Genomic DNA, 26,014 nt, shown 5'->3' with positions numbered 1-26,014 from the left:
ACATGTACGGGCTAGCCGCTTGTGTATAATTTCTTTGTTGAAAAACACATCACTGTAATTGGAAGCAAATGTGACTGGGAAGTGAGCAACGGGCCGTGTCACACAATGGCATACTATAACTGGTTTATAAATGAAGTGCAAATCTGAGAGTTCAAGGGTTGAGCGAAATCATGGTGAAGCTGTCACAGCGTCGAGGCAGCAGAGTAATGCCAGACAGAATATCTCAATGTGTCACGTTTCAAGTACAAGTGACACAAAAGGTACTGTAAATTGCTCCTGTGTCTAACTGTCTGCAGAATGGTGAGAAGCCAAGCGCTTCAACTTTTTTCCTCTCAGCTCTAGTCTCTTTGAAGTCCCGAGTCACAGATGGGCGCCCCATGCCCAGGACGATCATCACATTAGTCTGTGATCCTCACTGAGTCGCCAGGAGAGGAGCGTTATGGATTCACAGCCTGGACTGCGGGGACAGGGACATTATTTTGTGTGAACTAACGCAGCGAGGTCCTCGTCCCGTTCATTCACTCCATCTGACTGATGATGGCTATTTCCCAGGATGAAACTGTGGATGAAACTGTGCCACAGCCGGACATGATGGATGGGCCTTATAACCCAAATCCCCTCTTCCATCAAACCCCAAAGCAATTTACTTCCGTCCAACACCAGGAAAGTCTGATTCCCCCAACGCAGATACAGAATAGTATATTGAATTCCCACAGGCTGGTTGTTACCCTTTGTCCTATCCCCTAAGGTCCCTTTTCTACACATTGAAATTCCTGGCTCCGATCTGTGATTTACCAGTAAAATGCTGTATGCAATCTATTTTGTATTTCCTGCACTCTACAGCAGGACATCTGGACAGCGTTCACAGGGCGAACTGTTTGACACAGCAGTCGGAAATGAGTCCTGAGCGTTTCGATCAATTTGTAGTGTTATGGTGTGTTGTGTGTGTGTGTGTGTGTGTGTGTAAGTGGGGGGATAGGGGTTCAGTGTCAGAGATGAAAGGTTAAAAGACTTATATAATGCTACAGATTCCCCCATTCTATGGAGATATTTTAAGGGCAGTATGATACTCCTGGCTAGACAAGTTCGACAAGTTGGTATAATGTTATCACACAGCCTCTTGTACTGACGTACACAGTTCACAATCCTATCAGGCTGTCCTAAAATTGTATATATCCAGAGAATCAAAATTATGCCAAATTTAGTTACTGTATTCTTTTGCCCAGACATTTCTCCTTTCTTTCGAAACAGAATAACCTCAATATTACCATATTCATTGTATGACAACAAGAGATACCCACAAGGAACTACTGAGACAGCTCAGATCAATACATGAACATCGACAAGGTTGCGTCTCTCCTCTCTTTGAGGTAGAGATCGTCCCAGTGCACCTCACCACACATGCAAAAACCAAAACATTTAACAGGCAGCTACAGAAACATCCCAAGACAAGACATCACTTACAAGACTTAACTTCATTCTCTGCGCTGGTCCCCCGCGAGATACATAAGAACAACCGTTCCCTCTGCAGGCAATCCAATCCAAAAGGGGACAAACCGAGCACAGAACAGTAAATGATCTGTCAAAATCCCAGGGACTGCTCTAGAGGCATCCCACCCGCACCAGATCCTGTCACACAAGCTGAGGACGGAGTGAAAGAGGCACGGTGGACGCATATGTTACCAAAGCCTCTAGCTTGGCAAAGAAGCTCATTAAGCCACTGACAATCATTCTCACAAAGCACGATCTAAAGGCCATTCACTGGCTGTGTACAAAAGACGGAGGAGGAAAAGGGGAGGAATGCATCTTCCATCACACCCCCCCCCCCCACACCCTCCCTTAGCGTCCTGACCAGCAATATATTTTCTTCACCTGAAACTTTGCTTAAAGTGTGGTTTTCAAGAGTTAAGCACACATGCTTTACAGAATGCATGCAAGTGCACAGGTGGGAGCAGCAGGGTAGAGATCAGCCTTTGAGTGTTAGATCTCAGGGACCAATCCTCTTTGTAGGCAGGGACAATCTCCTTATTTCTTATAATGCAGGTGGCAATTGTCTCTCGGTATTACAGAACACGAGGCTACAGTATGCCTACAGTACATCTGTGCCCAGTTCTGCTCTTACCTTTACCCACCCGGTCAAAGGAAGCATAATAATCTGTTTGAAGATTATGTTTTGTTTGTTTGACCAGAAGAACCAATAAACCTGTGGAATGAAAACCAGTCGTTCAAACAAATCCCAGTTAAGAGACCTTGATTGACAGATTGGTGAGCACAGACATCATTCCAAGACTCCACAGATGGGGGCCTGTGTGACCTGTGGGGAAGAAGCAGAGAGCAGAGCAGAGAGAGAGTGCTGAGACTGCCGATAAGAGCCCTCCATAGCCCAACAATGTCTCCCATGACACGGGGGGAAGGGAGCGGCACAGTCTGGATGATGTATGGTGTGGATCCAGGTCTGAGACTTGGGCTTTAACAAGGAGAAAGGGAGAATATTAAAAGGGGGAGGGGCAGAGGGTCATGCTTGAATTTGCTGAAAACTGCAAAAAAACGGGCCTTTTTAGGCGGAGCGCTATTTGTGCAGGCCCATGCAAGGTTATTATCACTTGTGCTTCATATTTGCTGACAGTTGGGAAATGGTGGAAATTAGATTGTATACCTTTACTTTTTCCGTATTTTGTTACATTACAGCCTTATTCTAATATATATATATATATATATTTTTTTAAAGGTCCTCATCAATCGAAAAACAATACCCCATAACGACAAAGCAAAAACAGGTTTTAAGAAATGTTGGCTAATATATTAAAAATAAAAAAGTTCAATATTACATTTACATAAGTATTCAGACCCTTTCACTTAGTACTTTGTTGAAGAACCTTTGGAAGCAATTACAGCCTTGAGTCTTCTTGGGTATGAAGCTCTGTCAGGTAGGATGGGGAGCGTCGCTGCACAGTTATTTCCAAGTCTCTCTCGATGTTAGATGGGGTTCAAGTCTGGGCTCTGGCTGGGCCACTCAAGGACATTCAGAGATTTGTCCTGAAGCCACCTCTGCGTTGTCTTGGCTGTGTGTGCTTAGGATCGTTGTCCTGTTGGAAGGTGACCTTTCGCCCCAGTCTGAGGTCCTGAGCACTTTGGAGCTGGTTTTCATCAAGGATCTCTCTGCACTTTGCTCCGTTCATCTTTCCCTGGATTCTTACTAGTCTCTGATTCCCTGCCACTGGAAAACATCCCCACAGTATGCCGCCACCACCATGTTTCACCGTAGGGATGATGCCAGGATTCCTCCAGATGTGACGCTTGGCATTCAGGCCAGAGAGTTCGATCTTGTTTTCATCAGACCAGAGAATCTTGTTTCTCATGGTCTGAGAGTCCTTTAGGTACCTTCTAAAAAAACTCCAAGCGGACTGTCATGTGCCTTTTACTGAGGAGTGTCTTCCGTCGAGTCACTCTACCATAAAGGCCTGATTGGTGGAGTGCTGCAGAGATGGTTGTCCTTCTGGAAGGTTCTACCATCTCCATAGAGGAACTCTGGAGCTCTATCAGAGGGACCATCAGGTTCTTGGTCACCTCACTGCCCCAAGGCCCTTCTCCCCCAATTGCTCAGTTTGGCCAGCTCTAGGAAGAGTCTTGGAGGTTCCAAACTTCTTCCATTTAAGAATGATGGAGGCCACTGTGTTCTTGGGGACCTTCAATGCTGCAGAAATTGTTTGGTACCCTTCCCCAGATCTGTTCCTTGACACAATCCTGTCTCTGAGATATACGGACAATTCCTTCAACCTCATGGCTTGGTTTTTGCTCTGACAAGCACTGTCAACTGTGGGACTTTATATGGACAGGTGTGTGCCTTTCCAAATCATGTTCAATCAATTGAATTTACCACAGGTGGACTCCAATCAAGTTGTAGAAACATCTCAAGGATGATCAATGGAAACAGGATGCACCTGAGCTCAATTTCGAGTCTCATAGCGAAGTGTCTTCATACTTATGTAATATTTCAGTTCTTGTTTTTTCATTTGTAAAAAATTCTAAAAACCTGTTTTCACTTCATCATTATGGTGTATTGTGTGTAGATTGATCAGAAACAAATGTATTTAATCAATTTTAGAATTGACTTAACAAAATGTGGAAAAAGCCAAGGGGTCTGAATACTTTCTGAAGGTACCGTACATGGAGGCGATATTATTTTCACCAGAAATTAAATTATGATTAATTAATATAAGTGCATTCCATTCTGAGGTAATATTCATTTCAACCTTTGAACTAATTACATTGACGCTGTAATATGAAATGTTTTATGGAAATGTCATTTTTTTCACTTTGCATTAGAATTTTAAAAAAATAATCTAATCACTTGAAGGTAGTTTTAATCAGTATTGGAAAAAGTACCCAATTTTCATACTTGAGTAAAAGTAAAGATACCTTAATAGAAATTGACTAAAGTGAGAGAGACACCCAGTAAAATACTACTCGAGTAAAAGTCTAAAAGTATTTGGTTTTAAATATACTTAAGTATCAAAAGTAAATGTAATTGCAAAAATATACTTAAGTATTAAAAGGTATGAATAATTTCAAATTGCTTATATTAAGCAAACCAGACGGCACTATTACAATCCTTCCACCGGACAGGTGTGGCATATCAAGAAGCCAATTAAAAAGCATGATCATTACACAGGTGCACCCTGTGCTGGGGACAATAAAAGGACACTCTAAAATGTGCAGATTTGTCATACAACACAATGCCACAGATGTCTCAGGTTTTGAGGGAGTGTGCAATTGGAATGCTGACTGCAGGAATGTCTAACCATAAGCCACCTCCAACGTAGTTTTAGAGAATTTGGCAGTACATTGAACCGGCCACCCGGTTGTGCATCCGGCCTCCACATGCGGCTGAGACCAGCCACCTGGACAGCTGATGAAACTGTGGGTTTGCACAACCAACGAATTTCTGTACAAACTGTCAGAAACAATCTCAGGGAAGCTCTTCTGCGCGCTCATCGTCCTCACCAGGGTCTTGACATTACTGCAGTTTGGCGTTGTGAATGACTTCAGTGGGCAAATACTCATCTTCAGTGGCCACTGGCATCCTGGAATCCCGGTTTTAACTGTACTGGGCAGATGGCAGACAGCGTGTAGATGGCAGACAGCATGTATGGCGTCGTGTGGGCGAGCGATGTCAACGTTGTGAACAGAGTGCCCCATGGTGGTGGTGGGGTTATGGTATAAGCTACGGATCATGAACACAACTGCATTTTAGCAATGGCAATCAATACCGTGACGAGATCCTGAGACCCATTGTCGTGCCATTCATCCGCCGCCATCACCTCATGTTTCAGCATGATAATGCATGGCCCCATGTCACAAGGATCTATACACAATTCCTTGAAGCTGAAAATGTCCCAGTTCTTCCGTGGCCTGCATACTCACCAGACATGTCACCCATTGAGAATATTTGACTTGCTCTGGATCGATGTGTATGACAGCGTGTTCCAATATCCAGCAATTTCGCACAGGCCAAGAGGAGTGGGACAACATTCCGCAGGCCACAATCAATAGCCTGATCAACTCGATGTGAAGGATATGTGTTGTGCTGCATGAGGCAAATGGTGGTCACACCAGATACTGACTGGTTTTCTGATCCATGCCCCTACCTTTTTTTAAAGGTTTCTGTGACCAACAGATGCATATCTGTATTCCCAGTCATGTGCAATCCATACATTAGTCAATTAAAATAAACTCATTGTTCCCTAATTTCCTTAAATTAACTGTAACTCAGTAAAATATTTTAAATTGTTGCTCGTTGCATTTATATTTTTGTTCAGTGTCGTAAAGTAAAGTACAGATACACCCCCAAAATAGTTAAGTAGTACTTTAAGGTATTTTTACTGAAGTACTTTATACCACTGGTTTTAATGTGCAATTGAAACTTTACTATCTAACAACATTGTTGAAATCAATAAAGTAATACACTGCTCCAAAAAAATAAAGGGAACACTAAAATAACACATCCTAGATCTGAATGAATGAAATATTCTTATTAAATACTTTTTTCTTTACATAGTTAAATGTGCTGACAACAAAATCACACAAAAATTATCAATGGAAATCAAATTTATCAACCCATATAGGTCTGGATTTGGAGTGACACTCAAAATGAAAGTACAGGCTGATCCAACTTTGATGTAATGTCCATAAAACAAGTCAAAATGAGGCTCAGTAGTGCGTGTGGCCTCCACATGCCTGTATGGTCTCCTGAGGGATCTCCTCCCAGACCTGGACTAAAGCATCCGCCAACTCCTGGACAGTCTGTGGTACAAAGTGGCGTTGGTGGATGGAGGGAGACATGAAGTCCCAGATGTGCTCAATTGGATTCAGGTCTGGGGAATGGGCGGGCCAGTCCATGGCATCAATGCCTTCCTCTTGCAGGAACTGCTGACACACTCCAGCCACATGAGGTCTGGCATTGTCTTGCATTAGGAGGAACACAGTGCCAACCGCATCAGCATATGGTCTCACAAGGGGTCTGAGGATCTCATCTCGGTACCTAATGGCAGTCAGGCTACCTCTGGCGAGCACATGGAGGGCTGTGCGGCCTCCCAAAGAAATGCCACCCCACACCATGACTGACCCACTGCAAAACCGGTCATGCTGGAGGATGTTGCAGGCAGCAGAACCTTCTCCACAGCGTCTCCAGACTGTCACGTCTGTCACATGTGCTCAGTGTGAACCTGCTTTCATCTGTGAAGAGCACAGGGCGCCAGTGGCGAATTTGCCAATCTTGATGTTCTCTGGCAAATGCCAAACGTCCTGCACGGTGTTGGGCTGTAAGCACAACCCCCACCTGTGGATGTCGGGCCCTCATACCACCCTCATGGAGTCTGTTTCTGATCGTTTGAGCAGACACATGCACATTTGTGGCCTGCTGGAGGTCATTTGCAGGGCTCTGGCAGTGCTCCTCCTGCTCCTCCTTGCACAAAGGCGGAGGTAGCGGTCCTGCTGCTGGGTTGTTGCCCTCCTACGGCCTCCTCCACGTCTCTTGATGTACTGGCCTGTCTCCTGGTAGCGCCTCCATGCTCTGGACACTACGCTGACATACGCAGCAAACCTTCTTGCCACAGCTCGCATTGATGTGCCATCCTGGATGCGCTGCACTACCTGAGCCACTTGTGTGGGTTGTAGACTCCGTCTCATGCTACCACTAGAGTGAAAGCACCGCCAGCATTCAAAAGTGACCAAAACATCAGCCAGTAAGCATAGGAACTGAGAAGTGGTCTGTGGTTATCACCTGCAGAACCACTCCTTTATCAGGGGTGTCTTGCTAATTGCCTATAATTTCCACCTGTTGTTTATTCCATTTGCACAACAGCATGTGAAATTTATTGTCGATCAGTGTTGCTTCCTAAGTGGACAGTTAGATTTCACAGAAGTGCGATTAACTTGGAGTTACATTGTGTTGTTTAAGTGTTCCCTTTATTTTTTTGAGCAGTGTATATAAAGTAATATACTTTTTAAAAGACCAGTTCACATATCAATGGGGCAGCAGGTAGCCTAATGGTTAGAGCGTTGGACTCGTAACTGAAAGGTTGCTAGATCGAATCCCCGAGCTGACAAGGAAAAAATCTGTCGTTCTTCCCCGAACAAGGCAGTTAACCCACTTTTCCTTGGCCGTTAATGAAAATAAGAACATATTCTTAACCTCTTGAAACTCTAGGGGCGCTATATCATTTTTGGATAAAAAGACGTGCCCGTTTTAAAGGGCAATATTTTGTCACAAAAAGATGCTCGACTATGCATATAATTGATAGCTTTGGAAAGAAAACACTCTGACGTTTCCAGAACTGCAAAGATATTCTCTGTGCGTGCCCTAGAACGTGAGCTACAGGCAAAACCAAGATGAAACGGCATCCAGGAAATCAGCAGGATTTTTGAGGCTCCGTTTTCCATTGTCTCCTTATATGGCTGTGAATGCGAGAGGAATGAGCCTGCCCTTTCTGTCGTTTCCCCAAGGTGTCTGCAGCATTGTGACGTATTTGTAGGCATATCATTGGAAGATTGACCATAAGAGACCACATTTACCAGGTGTCCGCCCGGTGTCCTGCGCCGAAATTGGTGCGCAAACCTCAGCTGCAAGTATTTTTCCATGGAATTCAGAGAAGAAAGCAGGCTTCCACGAACGATATATCAATGAAGAGATATGTGAAAAAACACCTTGAGGATTGATTCCAAACAACGTTTGCCATGTTTCGGTCGATATTATGGAGTTAATTCGGAAAAAGTTTGACGTTGTTGGTGACTGAATTTTCGGTTCGTTTCGGTAGCCAAATGTGATGTACAAAACGGAGCGATTTCTCCTACACAAAGATTCTTTCAGGAAAAACTGAACATTTGCTATGTAACTGAGAAGTCTCTTCATTGAAAACATCCGAAGCTCTTCAAAGGTAAATTATTTTATTTATTTGGTTATCTGGTTTTTGTGAAAATGTTGCGTGCTAAATGCTACTCAAAATGCTAAGCTAGCTTAGCATACTCTTACACAAATTAGTGATTTGCTATGGTTCAAAAGCATATTTTGAAAATCTGAGATGACAGTGTTGTTAAGAAAAGGCTAAGCTTGAGAGCAGGCGCATTATTTTCATTTTATTTGCGATTTTCAGAAATCGTTAACGTTACGTTATGCTAATGAGCTTGAGGCTATAACTGGATACAGGTTTTTTTCATAGCCAAACGTGACAAAAACGGAGCGATTTGTCCTACACAAATAATATTTTTTTGAAAAACTGAACATTTGCTATCTAACTGAGAGTCTCCTCATTGAAAACATCTGAAGTTCTTCAAAGGTAAATTATTTTATTTGAATGATTTTCTTGTTTTTGTGAAAATGTTGCTGGCTGAATTCTAGGCTTATAGCTATGTTAGCAATCAATACCTCTTACACAAAATGCTTGTTTAGCTATGGTTGAAAAGCATATTTTGAAAATCTGAGATGACAGTGTTGTTAACAAAAGTCTAAGCTTGAGAGCAAATATATTTATTTCATTTCATTTGCGATTTTCATGAATAGTTAACATTGCGTTATGCTAATGAGCTTGAGGCTATAAATAGAATCCCGGATCCGGGATTGCGCGACGCAACAGGTTAACGGACTTGCCTAGTTAAATAAAATTATTGATTTTTATGACTTCCAGAAGTCAAAGATGATCGATGCGACCTTAAAATGTCACCATTTAAGCCTTGTTTATATCTGGCTCTAACATATGACCTTTGTCCTGATCTTGCCCACATTATGGTTGTGCACTAATTTTCAGAAATATATCTACACACTGTATTAAAATGTTTATCTTATCCATCTGCTGTGCCTGCATTGTGACCACATTTCCTGGTCCCTTCCTGTATGCAAATTATTTGACAGCTATTTCAAAATAATATTTACATATTGAATCCATAAGTCAATGGTGCCACTTGTCAATGATTTTAGAAGGCAGCAAAATTATGATTTCAATGGTTTCACCTTCCAGATCCATCTACACTTGTAAGATATCCAGACACAATGTGTGCTTGACCTTCGAAGGTGGTCAGCAAGATCTGATCACAATCAGAGCACAATGTGTCCTTTAATCTTCTACACCTGTCTAAAAATGTGGGCACAATCAGAACGTGGACATGATCAGGACAAATGATGCATGTTAGCACCAGGTATAAACAGGGATTTAGAGCTGAAGTACTGGACAGTCAGAGGACATTGGCCTCTTGATAATGTGAGCAGCAGATTGCCAGCTCCAGACACTGAGAACACTGACACGCCTCTCCTCTGCAGAGCCAGAGAGACCCAGTGCCAGCCAGGCCCTCCAAGGCACTCAGCACTCTCTTTGAGCAGCAGCAGGATGAAGCCGCCATTATGGCCACACAAACAGAGGGAAGCCTTATGAACTTTGCACAAACGCTTACTGCTTGGAGCTAGACAGCTCTGGAAGCGAGGGCGATGGGAGGGAAGGTCCCGGGGCAAGCTGCCAGTTCCGAAAAGCTTAGTGTTCACTCACTCAGGCCAGACAAACCTGACATTGTCCTGGGTACTGCCCCGGGGACTGCCTACTTCCCTCTTCTTCCTCTGCTCTCAGCCACTCCAACCCATTCACACCTCTGTCCCCACAGATTACATGAATGGGACATGACTTGTAGGGGCGCAAAACCAAACATTTATTCACACTTAACGCCATTTGTTAAAATGCCATGGAGCAGGCTGTGGGAGACTCTCAGAGTACATGAAGATCGACTAAAGTCGGAGCTGGAGATAAATAAAATGGAAGCTGTAATAAGCTGTAATAGTTCATAATGTGACATTGTTGGGATATTTGCTTGAAGGTCTCTATGTGATACAGCTAATTCATAGTAGACACGCACACAACAAAGGGGAAATCGGAAAATAAAATGGAGATATCCTCCAATGACCTTTCTGTGAGAGAAGATGTTTACAATTCCATTTTATTTACAACACATCTCTTATCTCCTTCAGGCAGCGATCAACAACTACTATCCATCTGGCCAGTGTGAGATAGAGGTCTATCTATCCTATCAAGTCAATGTAATGGAATTAGAAACATGGTCCAGACCAGAGTTCCCTCAGGCGACTTGGAATGAAGCAAGAGAGGAGGACACAGAGAGGAGCATAGCCTGCATCAACAACATCAGCCGCACACATCACAGTGCACATGTTGTTCTCACTCTGCCCTGAGAGCAGAGAAGAGACCAAGAGAGAGGAGAGCCGTCTGGTGTGTTCACCAGCTGTGTCTAGCCCTTGTTTAACCCCTATACTCCTAGACATTAGACAGTCGGCTCTTTATATGCTCAGGTGGGTCTTGAGTAGCTCCGTCTGTCTCGTCAAGGAGATCTATGCTCAGGCATTAAGCATCGCTTCAAAGCCTTAGATTAAAAGTCAAGTACGCTGGGGTCAATGAAGGCCATCCCAACTGGGACAAGAGGGATCACTGATGAGGCGGCACAAAAGCTAATTTAGCTCAGAGGCTTGGCAGATATGCAGACTGTACACAGTACGAGGTTGTTTAATTGAACTGTGGGCAGATAGCGCCATTTTGTTGTCTTCACCCTCAAACTCGTCTTCCAGTCAATGTGTCAGAAAACCCAATGTTAATACTAGAAGCTGACATCTGCAGAGCCGCGGCATATTTTTCATTACTGGTATGCATTCCTCTGAAAGTGGCTAACAAAAAAAATGGAACTGGGTATTTTTTCCGGTGTATTTTGTTACGGTGACATTACTACAGTTCACCATGCAGATCGCTTTGATAAATGCAGTCCATAACTGATGCGTATGGAAAACTAGCTGTGGCGCACATCTTGAGTCGTGTTGTTTTGAGGATGCTCGTGTTCATGGTTGGAGTATCCCATCACAAACAACACCCACCTCTGTTAGAACCTAGAGAAATCCCTTAATTGCAGGATATCTGATGGGTACCGTACGTGACCTCCAACTGCTAATGAAAACCAGATGACATTCCACCTATTTAATTGCCCATGTTTATATGCAATTCACCATTACCCCGGACACTTTAATGGCCTCTACAATTGTTTCCAGGTCCAGGTTTATAGGTGATTTATCCAGCGCAACACTCCAAAGAGGGAGTCCGATCAGACCAAAGACATAAAGCTAACACCAGATAAATCAAGGAGCAACCAAGGAAGGATACCTTTTCAAAATGGTCCAGATTGTATAACACATGTGCCTATTATAAATCCCACATCTTTCTGAAATTTCCGTACACTTAAAATATATTGTCACAGCTTAAGCTGCTCGGAACATGTTAAGTGGTTCCAGCAGGCTGTAAGGTATACTGTACTGTGTGTGACTGTGAGTTCGGCAGTAGGTGAGTCTCTACAGCCATACGGCAGGGATGAGCCTTGACTGACTGACTGCAGCCTTGGAAAGACAGACAGGAGGGAGTGGGCCAGGAGGGCCCGAGATGCATCCAGCTCTCTCAGTAAGACACCAGGCCGGTGGAGAGCCCGGACGGAGCCGCACAGATGGTGCGCTCAGTGATCATGGCAGAACTCCTTGTGATTAGCACACCTACTAAAAGCTGTGTGCATGCTAGCGTCTGGTGCACATTCATCACTGGTTGAGAGAGAGCAATGGGGTAACTGGAAATTGTTTGTGAGCGTGTGCTTGGTATTTCTATTTCAACCTCATGTTTCTGGCTGTGGATTACTTCTACAGTCCTTTAAAAAAAATAGAAAACCATGAAAAACAAGGGAAGGAAAGTTTAAAAAATGAAGAGTGGACCACCAGGGCGGAAAGAGAGAATGTCTCCTGCACGACACGTCTTATCTACCCTCACAGTGGTCTTGTGGACAAGTTCAGATGAAGTGTCCACTTAGAACCCATTTTAATCATGTTACCCCAGGAATCAATAAGCTATTTCCCCAAAGGTCACTGTAAACAAATGAACGGGTCTCCAGCGCTGAGATATTTTAAGGGTGTACACAGCAGATTGAGAATACGGTGCAAAGAGAAGTCTGAAAAGACAAAATTCATTAAAATAACCGCGCTGTCTTCAGTCAAACGTGTAGGCATGGCAACCGTGCTTCCGAGCTTCCCTCAACCTGGAGAGAGAACACACACACAGCCCCCAGAACACACAGCATTCAGCATTCCAAATGGTTGGAGGGCTCGGCAATACCCTCGATCACACACTGCAGACTGCATAGAATCAGCCCTCCTACATTGACTCAGCCCTCCTCCAAATGGAGCAGTTCAATTGTAATTGAATGGTTAGATCCTGAAGGCAGGGAGCTGTGCAGATCAGATCCTCATCACTATCTACAGAGCAGCAGCAGCAGCAGCATCAGCAGCCCACCTGTTGTCTGTAAGATAGGCAAGTTTCTCATAAACCACTCCAGGCAGAACCCTCCACTATGGTTCTCTTCTATCTGATTCAAAATTCAATCAAATCATACATTATTGGTCACAGATTTGCAGATGTTATCGCAGGTGCAGTAAAATGCTTATGTTCGTAGCTTCAACAGCGCAGTAATACCTAGCAATACAATAACAATGCACACATAAACCAAAAAGTAACAACATATCAGAACGCGCAATGTCAGAGTCCGGAATATAAATAAAAATATATGTATATATACTGTACCAGTCAAAAGTTTGGACACACCTACTCATTCAATGGTTTTTCGTTATTTGTACTATTTTCTACATTGTAGAAAAATAGTGAATACATCAAAACTATAAAATAACACACATGGAATCATGTAGTAACCAAAAAAGTGTTAAATCTAAATATATTTTATATTTGAGATTCTTCAAAGTAGCCACCCTTTGCACACTATTGACATTCTCTCAACCAGCATCAGCTGGAACAACATAATTAACAGCTGTGTCTTGTTAAAAGTTAATTAAGACATGAAGGTCAGTCAATGCGGAAAATTTCAAGAACTTTGAAAGTTTCAAGTGCAGTCATCAAGCGCTATGATGAAAATGGCTCTCATGAGGTCCGCCACAGGAAAGGAAGAATCAGAGTTTACCTCTGTTGCAGATGATAAGTTCATTAGAGTTACCAGACTATTAAATCAGCAATTAACTGCACCTCAGATTGCAGCCAAATAAATGCTTCACAGAGTTCAAGTAACAGACACATCAACATTAACTGTTCAGAGGAGACTGCATGAATCAGGCCGTCATTGTTGAATTTCTACAAAGAAAAGAAACCACTACTAAAGGACACCAATAATAAGAAGAGACTTGCTTGAGCAATGGACGAGCAATGGACGAGCAATGGACATTTGTCCTTTGGTCTGGTGAGTCCAAATTTGAGATGTTTGGTTTCAACAGCGGTGTCTTTGTGAGACACAGTGTACTGTGGGTGAACAGATGATCTCTGCATGTGTGGTTCCCACCGTGAAACATGGAGGAGGTGTGAGGGTGTGGGGGTGCTTTGCTGGTGACACTGTCAAATTCAAGGCACACTTAACCAGCATGGTTACCACAGCATTCTGCAGTGATACGCCATCCCATCTGGTTTGCGCTTACTGGGACTATCATTTGTTTTTTTCAACAGGACAATGACCCAACACACCTCCAGGCTGTGTAAAGGCTTTTTGACCAAGAAAGAGAGTGATGGAGAGTGCTGAGAGTGAGTTTTTCCTAGCCACCGTGCTTCTACACCTGCTTACTTGCTGTTTGGGGTTTTAGGCTGGGTTTCTGTACAGCACTTTGAGATATCAGCTGATGTACGAAAGGCTATATAAATACATTTGATTAGATTTGATGGAGTGCTGCATCAGATGACCTGGCCTCCACAATCACCCGACCTCAACCTAATTGAGATGGTTTGGGATGAGTTGGACCTCAGAGGTAAGGAAAAGCAGCCAACAAGTCCTCAGCATATGTGGAAACTCCTTAAAGACTGTTGGAAAATCATTCCAGGTGAAGCTGTTTGAGAGAATGCCAAGAGTGTGCAAAGCTGTCATCAAGGCAAAGGGTGGCTACTTTTAAGAATCTAAAATATATCTTGATTTGTTTAACACTTTTTTGGTTACTACATAATTCCATAAGTGTTATTTCATAGTTTTGATGTATTCACTATTATCCTATGATGTAGAAAATATTGAAAAAAATTAAAAAATAAAAACCCTTGAATGAGTAGGTGCGGCCAAATGTTTGACTGGTACTTTATATATACTGTACATTGAGAGACACGTTCCTGAAGTTATCAAGGAATGACGGATGCTTCATTCATGATTTCCTGTTTAAAGCAATTATTGTTCCACCTCATTTAAATACAAAACTCTACATTTCTGAGGGACCTCAAAACATCACCAAGGGAAACTGACGGTTGAAAGAAGAAGAGTGCACAACTCTCAAAGGAAAACGTACTTTTACTGTCAAACTTTCTCCCCTTGCAATACCAACTGTAATATGAGCAAAGCAAAGCAATCTCTAAACCTCCCTTTAATAGAGTCTTTCTGGGAGATGCAGGAACAGGAACAAACGCAACCATTCAGCTGCTTCCAAAATGCTAATGCCTCCGGCTCCTAACACTTTTTATTGGTGTTCCCATGTCACGACATGGCACAGTTTGCCCTAATAGTGGTTGCTGGTGGGGTCTCTGCATCATGGAAAACACAGACATACTTTCAACAGAAGTGTTTGACAACAACAAAACTGGTTTCCTGTGGAATTGCGGGGGCCTTGTTATCTCTCTCTCTCTTATCAAGCGTACGTAGTCACACACAAGCTCACAAAAAGTGAGCCTCTATAGTGATTTTCTGAACCTTTATGGTATGTGGAAGAACATAAAGATTGCATTGGTCCTAGACATATAAAATCTCTTTGTGGAAGTTATTGGCATTGTGGGCAACTTGTCGCTATAACAACGTCCACATATTTCCTGGTGCTGTGGGACCTTGTGTGCTGGTTAGAGGGATAACAAAATGCATATCAGGGCCAACAGAACAGGTGCTGAGGTAGAGGATGAACTATAATTCCAGCAATTCTGTGTTCTCTTTGTCTTTAATGAGAGCAGTAGCAGTTCAGACTTGAGAAGGAACACTGAGGAAGTTAATGAGTGAAGGAGATGCAGGGGACAGTCATTGCAGGGGAAGAAGGGAAAGTAATTATTTCCTTATCAATGTGGGTGACGAAAGGCAGCAAGATTGGGATGCTGTGCTTTGTTAGGCAGAAGCCAGCAGAGAGACACTCAACCTGTGTCCAAGATGTCCTTCACAACGTGGCCTACAGACAAAGCTGCATGATCTGTCATCTTTCCTCTCTCTGAAGCTACACTCTTAGAAAAAAAAGGTGCTATATGGAACCTAAAAGGGGGTTCTTCCTGGAACCCAAAATAGTTCAGTCTGGAACCAAAAAGGGTTATCCTATGGAGACAGCCGAAAATCCCTTTTAGGTTCCATATAGCACCTTTTATTCTCAGAGTTTTCTGTTTTTGTGCAAAGACATATCATCACTTTTACCCTGTATTTTGATAGGCTTGCATGGTAGTCCTTATTTGTATATTTGGTGCTGAACTGGCAGTTGATTGAGTGGATGGTGGAGTCAGAATATTGAAAAAGCTTACAGGTCCAGGGGACTTAGCCCTGACAACAGTACTGACCCCCTGATTGATCCCCTGTAATGCACACTCAACATTTGTGTACATGGAATGTTTTCTCTACAGCAACAGAGTGAAAACCTGACATCAATGCCAGCTGAGGGAGAGGATTTCCCCTCATTTTCCCTGATCTCCCGACAAACTCCCCCAAATCCCGATCCTCAGCGATATAATGTTTCCATCTTAAAAAACAGATGGTTCAATTACATTGTCAATCCACCAGTGCTTTTATATAATAAAGTATATTATATAAAGCATTTTCAGATTGTATCTGGAATTTTGTCATTCAATGAATAGAAAGGGTTCAAAGCCCTCACTATTAGCATATATGAATTTTTATGAATAGTGTCAGGGGACCTAACCTATTTTTTTCCCCTTAATATATATATATATATTTTACCAAGCAAGTTTCAAAAGCTCAACTGCGAGTAAAACTATTTTCAGCTCCCTGAATGATATTTAAATATGTGATTCTGGGTTCCACTCAAAACCTGTGCTATTGGGAGTGTGTGCGCAATGCATTCATTCCCTCACAATGTTTAAAGGCTGCTGTTCAGACGCATCAGTAACCTCTAAAAGGAGTGGCCCAGTCAAATATTTGATGGTGCCATGCCGATCAAAGAGTCTGTGGATCACAGCAATGATTGTGGCTTCTGTCCAGACCTCAATCTACTGTAGAGAAAATCTTCCTTTCCATTTCACCTTATTACCCTCTTTTGTCATTATTGTTGCTTAATTCTGTTACTTCGCTCCCTTACAACATACAATACATCATCTACCTTGTTTGATTTAGACGTAAGGTACTCTTAGAATAAAGGCTTCCAAAACGGGTTCTTCAGCTGTCCCCGTGGGAGAACCCTTAGGGTTTCGGGTATAATTCTTCTGGGTTCCATGTAGAACCCGCTGTGGAAAAGGGTTCTACATGGAACCCAAAAGGGTTCTCCTACGGGGACAGGCGAAGAACCCTTTTAGGTTCTAGATGGCACCTTTTTTGTGTGTGTGAGTGTGCCGGAAATCCCTTCTAAATCACCGTTTTCTTTGTTGGTTTGTTTTTTGCTTTTGGATGACGTATCGTGGAGTTCACAATGCTTTCTGTTCAATAACTAGCTAACATGATGACCCAGCTGCTCCCAGGAAATACATGATTGCTACAGAGAGGTAACTGGATTGGCTGGCTTCAACGCTGGCCAACCTCAACTTTAGCCCACCCTCTCCTCCGCTCTGTAGTATTTGACCTCAGGCAGTTACGATACTGAATGCTGTATTTCACAACAAATCATTTTTTTTACTGCATTAACAATGTCTGTGTATCCTGCAACAACTATGACATATTCCACTATCCACTTTTTTCATGGCAGATCTGTCTACAGATGGCATATGATGACATATACACCCACCCCTGGCCCACCATAACATGTTCTGGTTTAGATTTTAGGATTAAGCTAAATGTTTCCAAAACAAGATTATATTCCACGAAACAGCTAAATGCTTTTGCACTGTCTGTCACGGTAACATTTACACTGAGACCAAGGACATCGGTGTCCTTTTGCCCAACAACTCCAAACCTCTATAGACCTCAATTAACTCTCTCTTTGCTCATATGAACGGCAGACCCTTAACATTCCACTTACCTTTCTGTGTCCCCCTTAACCCTTTCACTGGCACTTAGACAGATGGAAAGAGTAGCACATTCAACACAACCTGTATCATACACCGCTTTTATGGAAATTAATATCACTTGAATCCTTGAATTCTTTGTATGAATATTGAATGTGAATCTGGAACATAACACCCTGTGTTCTGGCACAAAAATGTTTAACCTGACCACAGCCATGATTGCTGGAGCAAGGATACAACTAGAAGGTTCCAAAAGTGGATATCATTATACAATTGTCCATGGGCAGCACTAATAAATAATATCCTTTCCACTTTGTCTGCACAGCACCTGGCAAAAACAGACAGACCAGAATATATTATTTTGTGTTAGGAATCGCTTTCTAAATGGCTAGTGCACTGGAACCAATGAAGTATACACAGTATCTGTTCTTCACGTACTCTTCGGTACTATTTTTGTATGACCGATTTAAAGACTCAAACATATTTTTTTTTGTTAACATCTGAAATACTGTACACGAGGAGTAAATATACTTACAAATTGCCAACATATCAACAATTACCACCGTGTGAAAAGTACTTCATTTTACTCAGTGTGACTTTAGCTGTAGCAAACAACAAACTTTCCCCTGCACGCGGACAGACAACACAGAGCAATTCTATTCTCTTTCCAGGCGGGGCGTTTGATGTGAGCTTGACAAAGGCGGCACTCTAAAGGGTCCCCTTTTTGACTCGATTCCTAAATGCTCCATCTGTCCTTTCAAGTTTCAGAAAGATAACTTTCCGGGTGTTACGTAGTGTTTCAATGAAGCAGGTGTTTCATTTCATCTGCACGAGAATGCTTTCAAGTGGCACAGGCTGTCAGAGACTTTGAAAAGCCTTTCAGTGTCTTATCACTTGATATTCAGAGATACCCCACATGTTATACAGCGTAGCTCGTCAAAAATCATATGTTTGGGTCCCGGATATTATAAATAAAAAAATGGTAACTGTTTGAAAAGTGGGAATATAAGATAATTGGAACTTCTGTTTACTTAGCCCATATAGCCCACAGACTAAGATGTGGACCTTCTCGTCAAACAGGATAATAGGTGTCGTTCCATGTCCTTTGCTTCTCCTTACTACTCTCCATTTGTGAGGTGAAACAGTTTGTGAAAAGTAGGCCTACACCCTTTCACATGGCTGAGTATCAGTCGGTTATCTGATATCAGACCCTTAAAATAATTATTCAGGAAATGTACACTACTATACTGTTCCACAGGGTTCAGAAAGACCAGATGTGGCCTGCAGGTGTGGGTTTATACACCCTAATCAATTTCTTTGGTGGTCTTTTGGTTTTGACTATTCGACATTGCGAGAGCTTGGGACTATAAGGTTCTATCTGCATTTTCGTCAAAATGTTGTTGTTGTTGTTGACGTAGCCTTGTTTTGTTCAAGTAACCAAATTCATGTTGTTAACCAATGAGGGTTCGGAGCTTTTTAAAGCCAGTTATCTTAGAATCATCTTGTCGCGGATAGAACTTTATCATCCCAAGCTCTCGGTTTTGTAGAGTAATGTCAAACTTGTGAATTCACAGCACTGTCAGCCTGTTTCCTTGACAAGACCCTTTAGGACACAAATATCAAAAGCCTTATTGTTGTCGGTTTAAAGTTGATAAAGAATAAGGCTATACTTTGAGAGTCTAAGTTAGCCATTTTTGACATCATTTCCTTAAGAACAAGCTTGTATTGAAGTATAATAACAACGAGCCCTCTTACCCAAACAAGCAATTGATTAGTGCAATCCATCAGGTAAACAGGAAGCCAGAAGGGATGTTATTTACATGGTAATACAGTTTCCTGGTGAACTTTTATAGAATTGTGCCTGCGGGCTCTACCTGACAGCGGCTAATTGGCTATGGGAAAGGTAGAACAGCCTAAAACTGAGAACAATAAAGCCATGTCTTTCCCACCACTGTGGAATGCCAGTTTCACGGTATGCTCGAAAAAATGTACGCTACCCAATGAATTAGAAATGGCCTCCATTAACGTGTCCATACATTAATATAATATGTAGTTCTACAGAGGATTTATGCAGGCAAAGAAGAAAAACATCCAGAGTCACAAAGCATGTTTTTGCCAGTATACAATAAAACACATGAAGGCTTTATAGATTATTTTTGCTCGTCATATTACAATAAATGGTACAGCTTGAAGGGTTATGGAACAGCGCGGCTTTTAGTGACCTGAATGTCAATGTACGGTAGATACACAGACACACGCCTACTCCCTCTCACACACACACACACCATTAATCCCCCCCCAATATTGGACTGCCTCATCTCGAGCTGCTCATTCATGTGAGACGGATCCGAGAGACATTTTCCACAGGAGGATTAGCAGTGTACCACGACAGACAGGCTCATCTGTCTCTGTGCTCTGGCCCTCCATACTGTCTGTCTGTGTGGACAGACGGCAGGCCACTCCTTAAAAGGCCTGAGATGCTCAATGCTTGTCATTAGGGCTTTCGCTTTACTGATTTACCCACCATGCTTTCCCATAATAGGACTGGGAAAAAAAGAGTATGTTTACTGGAAATAATTAATCCAGCTTGTTGGCTGAATCCTGCTGCCTCATGTACCGTAGATCGAGACATTGATCATTGGTCACAATAATAATGTTTACATACTGTTTTACCCACTTCATATGTATATACTGTATTCTACTCAAGGCTCATCCTATATAACTACTGCTGTACATACATATTGAATTAATATACAGTCCATAGTGTCTATTTACACCATCTATGCAGTACCAGTCAAAAGTTTTGGACACAGCTACTCAGGGTATTTAATTATTTTTTATTATTTTCTACATTCTAGAATAATAGTGAAGACAACAAAACTATGAAATAACACATGGAATCACGTAGTAACCAAAAAAAGTGTTACACAAATAGATTCTTCAAAGTAGCCACCTTGTGCCCTGATGACAGCTTTGTACAGTCTTGGCATTCTGTCAACCAGCTAAACGAGGAATGCTTTTCCAACAGTCTTGTAGGAGTTCCCACATACGCTGAGCACTTGTTGGCTGCTTTTCCTTCACTCTGCAGTCCAATGCATTCATTCCAAGCACTCCATCACTCTCCTTCATGGTCAAATAGCCCTTACACAGACTGGAGGTGTGTTTTGGGACATTGTCCTGTTGAAACACAAATGATAGTCTCACTAAGCTCAACCCAGATGGGATGGCGTATCGCTGCAGAATGCTGTGGTAGCCATGCTGGTTAAGTGTGCTGTGAATTCTAAATAAATCACAGACAATGTCACCAGCAAAGCATCCCCACACCATCAGACCTCCTCCTCCATGCTTCACAGTGGGAACCACACGTGGAGATCATCCGTTCACCAACTCTGCGTCTCACAAAGACAGGGATGTTGGAACTAAAAATCTCAAATTTGGACTCAGCAGACCAAAGGACAGATTTCCACCGGTCCATTGCTCGTGTTTCTTGGCCCAAGCAAGTCTCTTATTATTATTGATGTCCTTTAGTAGTGGTTTCTTTGCAGCAATTTGACCCTAGAATGAGTAGGTGTGTCCAAACTTTTGACTGGTACTATATATATACACTGCTCAAAAAAATAAAGAGAACATTTAAACAACACAATGTAACTCCAAGTCAATCACACTTCTGTGAAATCAAACTGTCCACTTAGGAAGCAACACTGATTGACAATACATTTCACATTCTGTAGTGCAAATGGAATAGACAACAGGTGGAAATTCTAGGCAATTAGCAAGACACCCCCAATAAAGGAGTGGTTCTGCAGGTGGCAACCACAGACCACTTCTCAGTTCCTATGCTTCCTGGTTGATGCTTTGGTCACTTTTGAATGCTGGCGGTGCTTTCACTCTAGTGGTAGCATGAGACGGAGTCTACAACCCACACAAGTGGCTCAGGTAGTACAGCTCATCAATGCGAGCTGTGGCAAGAAGGTTTGCTGTGTCTGTCAGCGTAGTGTCCAGAGCATGGAGGTGCTACCAGGAGACAGGCCAGTACATCAGGAGAAGTGGAGGAGGCCGTAGGAGGGCAACAACCCAGGAGCAGGACCGCTACCTCCGCCTTTGTGCAAGGAGAAGCAGGAGGAGCACTGCCAAAGTCCTGCAAAATGACCTCCAGCAGGCCACAAATGTGCATGTGTCTGCTCAAACGGTCAGAAAGTGACTCTATGAGGGTGGTATGAGGGCCCGACATCCACAGGTGGGGGTTGTGCTTACAGCCCAACACCGTGCAGGACGTTTGGCATTTGCCAGAGAACACCAAGATTGACAAATTCCCTGTGCTCTTTACAGATAAAAGCAGGTTTACACTGAGCATGTGACAGACGTGACAGTCTGGAGACGCCGTGGAGAACGTTCTGCTGCCTGCAACATCCTCCAGCATGACCGGTTTGGCGGTGGGTCAGTCATGGTGTGGGGTGGAATTTCTTTGGGGGGGCCGCACAGCCCTCCATGTGCTCGCCAGAGGTAGCCTGACTGCCATTAGGTACCGAGATGAGATCCTCAGACCCCTTGTGAGACCATATGCTGGTGCGGTTGGCCCTGGGTTCCTCCTAATGCAAGACAATGCTAGACCTCATGTGGCTGGAGTGTGTCAGCAGTTCCTGCAAGAGGAAGGCATTGATGCTATGGACTGGCCGCCCGTTACTCAGACCTGAATCCAATTGAGCACATCTGGGACATCATGTCTCGCTCCATCCACCAACGTCACATTGCACCACAGACTGTCCAGGAGTTGGCGGATGCATTAGTCCAGGTCTGGGAGGAGATCCCTCAGGAGACCATCCGCCACCTCATCAGGAGCATGCCCAGGTGTTGTAGGGAGGTCATACAGGCACGTGGAGGCCACACACACTACTGAGCCTCATTTTGACTTGTTTTAAGGACATTACATCAAAGTTGGATCAGTCTGTAGTGTGGCTTTCCACTTTAATTTTGAGTGTGACTCCAAATCCAGATCTCCATGGGTTGATAAATTTGATTTGCATTGATAATTTGTGCGATTTTGTTGTCAGCACATTCAACTATGTAAAGAAAAAAGTATTTAATAAGAATATTTCATTCATTCAGATCTAGGATGTGTTATTTTAGTGTTCCCTTTATTTTTGCGAGCACACACACACACACACACACAGCCTTCAGAAAGTATTCAGATCGTGACTTTCTACACATTTTGTTACGTTACAGCCGTATTAAAAAAAATATTAAATAAAAAAATCCTCAGCAATCTACACATAATACCCCATAAAAACAAACCAAAAACTGTTTTTTTATACATTCTTGCAAATGTATAAAATAAAAAAACGGAAATACCTTATTTACATAAGTTTCCATTGATCATCCTTGAGATGTGGACTCCAATCGAGTTGTTGAAACCTGTAGTAAATTCAATTGATTGGACACGATTTGGAAAGCCACACACCAGTCTATATAATGTCCCACAGTTGACAGTGCATGTCAGAGCAAAAATCAAGCCATGAGGTCGAAGGATTTGTCCGCAAAGCTCAGAGACAGGATTGTGTCGAGGCACAGAAGGGTACCAAAAAATGTCTGCAGCATTGAAGATCCCCAAGGACACAGTGGCCTCCATCATTCTTAAATGGAAGAAGTTTGGAACCACCTAAATTCTGCCTAGAGCTGGCCACCCGGCCAAACTGAGCAATCGGGGGAGAAGGGCCTTGTTCAGGGAGGTGACCCAAGAACCTGATGGTCACTCTGACAGAGCTCTAGAGTTCATCTGTGGAGTTGGGAGAACCTTCTTGAAGGACAACCATCTCTGCAGCGCCACCAATCATGCCTTTATGGTAGAATGACCAAATGGAAGCCACTCTTCAGTAAAAGGCACATGACAGCCCGCTTGGAGTTTGACAAAGGCACCTAAAGACTCTCAGACCATGAGAAATGAAATTCTCTGGTCTGGTACAACCAATATTGAACTCTTTGTCCTGAATGCCAAGTGTCACATCTGGAGGAAACCTGGCACCATCCCTACGGTGAAGCATGGTGGTGGCAGCATCATGCTGTGGGGATGTTTTTCAGCGGCAGGGACTGGGAGACAAGTCAGCATTGAGGCAAAGATGAACGGAGCAAAGTACAGAGAGATCCTTGATGAAAACCTGCTCCAGAGCACTCAGAACCTCAGACTGGGGCGCATGTTCTTCTTCCAACAGAACAACGACCCGATCTAACAGCTCTAGAGAGACCTGAAAAAACTGTGCAGCGAAGCTCCCCATCCAACCTGCCGGAGATTGAGAGGATCTGCAGAGAAGAATGGGAGAAGCTCCCCAAATACAGGTTTGCCAAGCTATACCCAAGAAGACTCGAGACTGTAATCGCAGCCAAAAGTGCTTCAACAAAGTACTGAGTAAACGGTCTGAATACTTATGTAAAGTTATATTTCAGTTATTATTATTATTTTTTAAACTAGCAACAATTTCTAAAAACCTGTTTTGGTTTTGTCATTATGGGGTATTGTGTGTAGATTGATGAGTAAAATATTTTATGTCTGTAATAAAGCCATTTTGTGGGGAAAACAAATTCTGACTGCACCAAAATTAATTTATTTCAATTGACTGATTTCCTTATATGAACTGTAACTTAGGAAAATGTTAGAAATTGTTGCAAGTTGTTATCATATTTTTGTTGCAAGATGTTTTTATATTTTTGTTCAGTATACTGTATGTGCAATTTGATGTTTTTAGATTCAAACAATGCATTTTCTAATATTGTCAAATACGTTACCGCTGATAGTCCATTGATCTTCAACAGACATAAGGTTATGTGGGGACCGAGAGGTCAAATAAATCAATAAAAGTGGAGTAAGCTTCAATTGTGACCTTTCTGGTGTGCCACAGAGAACAAAATAGACTATCTGCAAAGACATGCCAGACAGTAACTACATTTTCCTTCATGACATATATTTACAACTCAATCCGACACGCATAACCTTGCTTTCACACACACACACACACACCAAAGGATGTGAAATGTCACACAGCTGTATTTAATTGATTTTAATCTTAATGCTTTTAAAGAGGTCGGTAATAGATGGAGCAGAATTCCACACTGTTTTCTGCACTAATGAAAGCTCCATTGATCTCTTGTTAGGGTTCACGCTGAGGACCCAGCGGGACATCTGGTCAGTCCAGGGCCGTACCTTAGCTGGTTATCCTTCAAGCTTTCATCCTGGTAACGCTGAAAGCGTCAACGGTGGAAAACTATGATTTGGGATTATCATGCATAATGCATCCTTTAGATACTATGTGTCTGGTTGTTAATAATGGCAGACAAGGTGTGCCATAGCACTGTGCATATATGTCCAACTCACAGTGGGTGGGTTTCAGCCAGTATCAGCTCTAATGCCCTACAGTATGCAGACCAATCCATCCAGAAGGTAGGTTATTGAAAAACAAGAAATGATACAAACAGAAAGTGAACTATATTTCTTTCATGTGAGAGCCTGTACAAGTGGCTTGATCCATTAGGTTTTGGACATGTTCCATTATTTATGTTGGCAGAGTTTTCACTGGCATGGTTATCTCTAACTTTAAGCAGATTAAACTGTGATACAGGGGAGGACCCCAATCAGTCGATTGCTGAAATTAGGGGAAAGCATCCCCATAACAATGTGCTAACCATTGACACAGTGCAGATTACAATAGCATCCCCATAACAATGTGCTAACCATTGACACAGTGCAGATTACAATAGCATCCCCATAACAATGTGCTAACCATTGACACAGTGCAGATTACAATAGCATCCCCATAACAATGTGCTAACCATTGACACAGTGCAGATTACAATAGCATCCCCATAACAATGTGCTAACCATTGACACAGTGCAGATTACAATAGCATCCCCATAACAATGTGCTAACCATTGACACAGTGCAGATTACAATAGCATCCCCATAACAATGTGCTAACCATTGACACAGTGCAGATTACAATAGCATCCCCATAACAATGTGCTAACCATTGACACAGTGCAGATTACAATAGCATCCCCATAACAATGTGCTAACCATTGACACAGTGCAGATTACAATAGCATCCCCATAACAATGTGCTAACCATTGACACAGTGCAGATTACAATAGCATCCCCATAACAATGTGCTAACCATTGACACAGTGCAGATTACAATAGCATCCCCATAACAATGTGCTAACCATTGACACAGTGCAGATTACAATAGCATCCCCATAACAATGTGCTAACCATTGACACAG

The 26,014-nt window shown here is 42.7% G+C and overlaps 1 protein-coding gene across 10 annotated transcripts in view; it reads right to left on the bottom strand.

The window, feature by feature from the left end:
* chl1b (cell adhesion molecule L1-like b) overlaps positions 1 to 26,014 on the bottom strand; it is a 75,352-nt gene that overhangs the window by 32,104 nt on the left and 17,234 nt on the right. Inside the window, exon 1 of one of the 10 annotated variants that reach the window (XM_064968903.1) lies at positions 1,465 to 1,719. The exons of the other annotated variants lie outside the window; for them this stretch is intronic. The gene's annotated coding sequence lies outside the window, so the exon portion shown is untranslated. Of the gene's footprint in view, positions 1 to 1,464; positions 1,720 to 26,014 lie in introns of those variants that run through there. 10 annotated transcript variants of the gene reach the window in all.

Source organism: Oncorhynchus masou, chromosome 6 (assembly GCF_036934945.1).
Source record: "Oncorhynchus masou masou isolate Uvic2021 chromosome 6, UVic_Omas_1.1, whole genome shotgun sequence".
NCBI lineage: Eukaryota > Metazoa > Chordata > Actinopteri > Salmoniformes > Salmonidae > Oncorhynchus > Oncorhynchus masou.
Note: the sequence above shows the minus strand (reverse complement) of the source record. Positions and strands in the feature narration are given on the sequence as shown.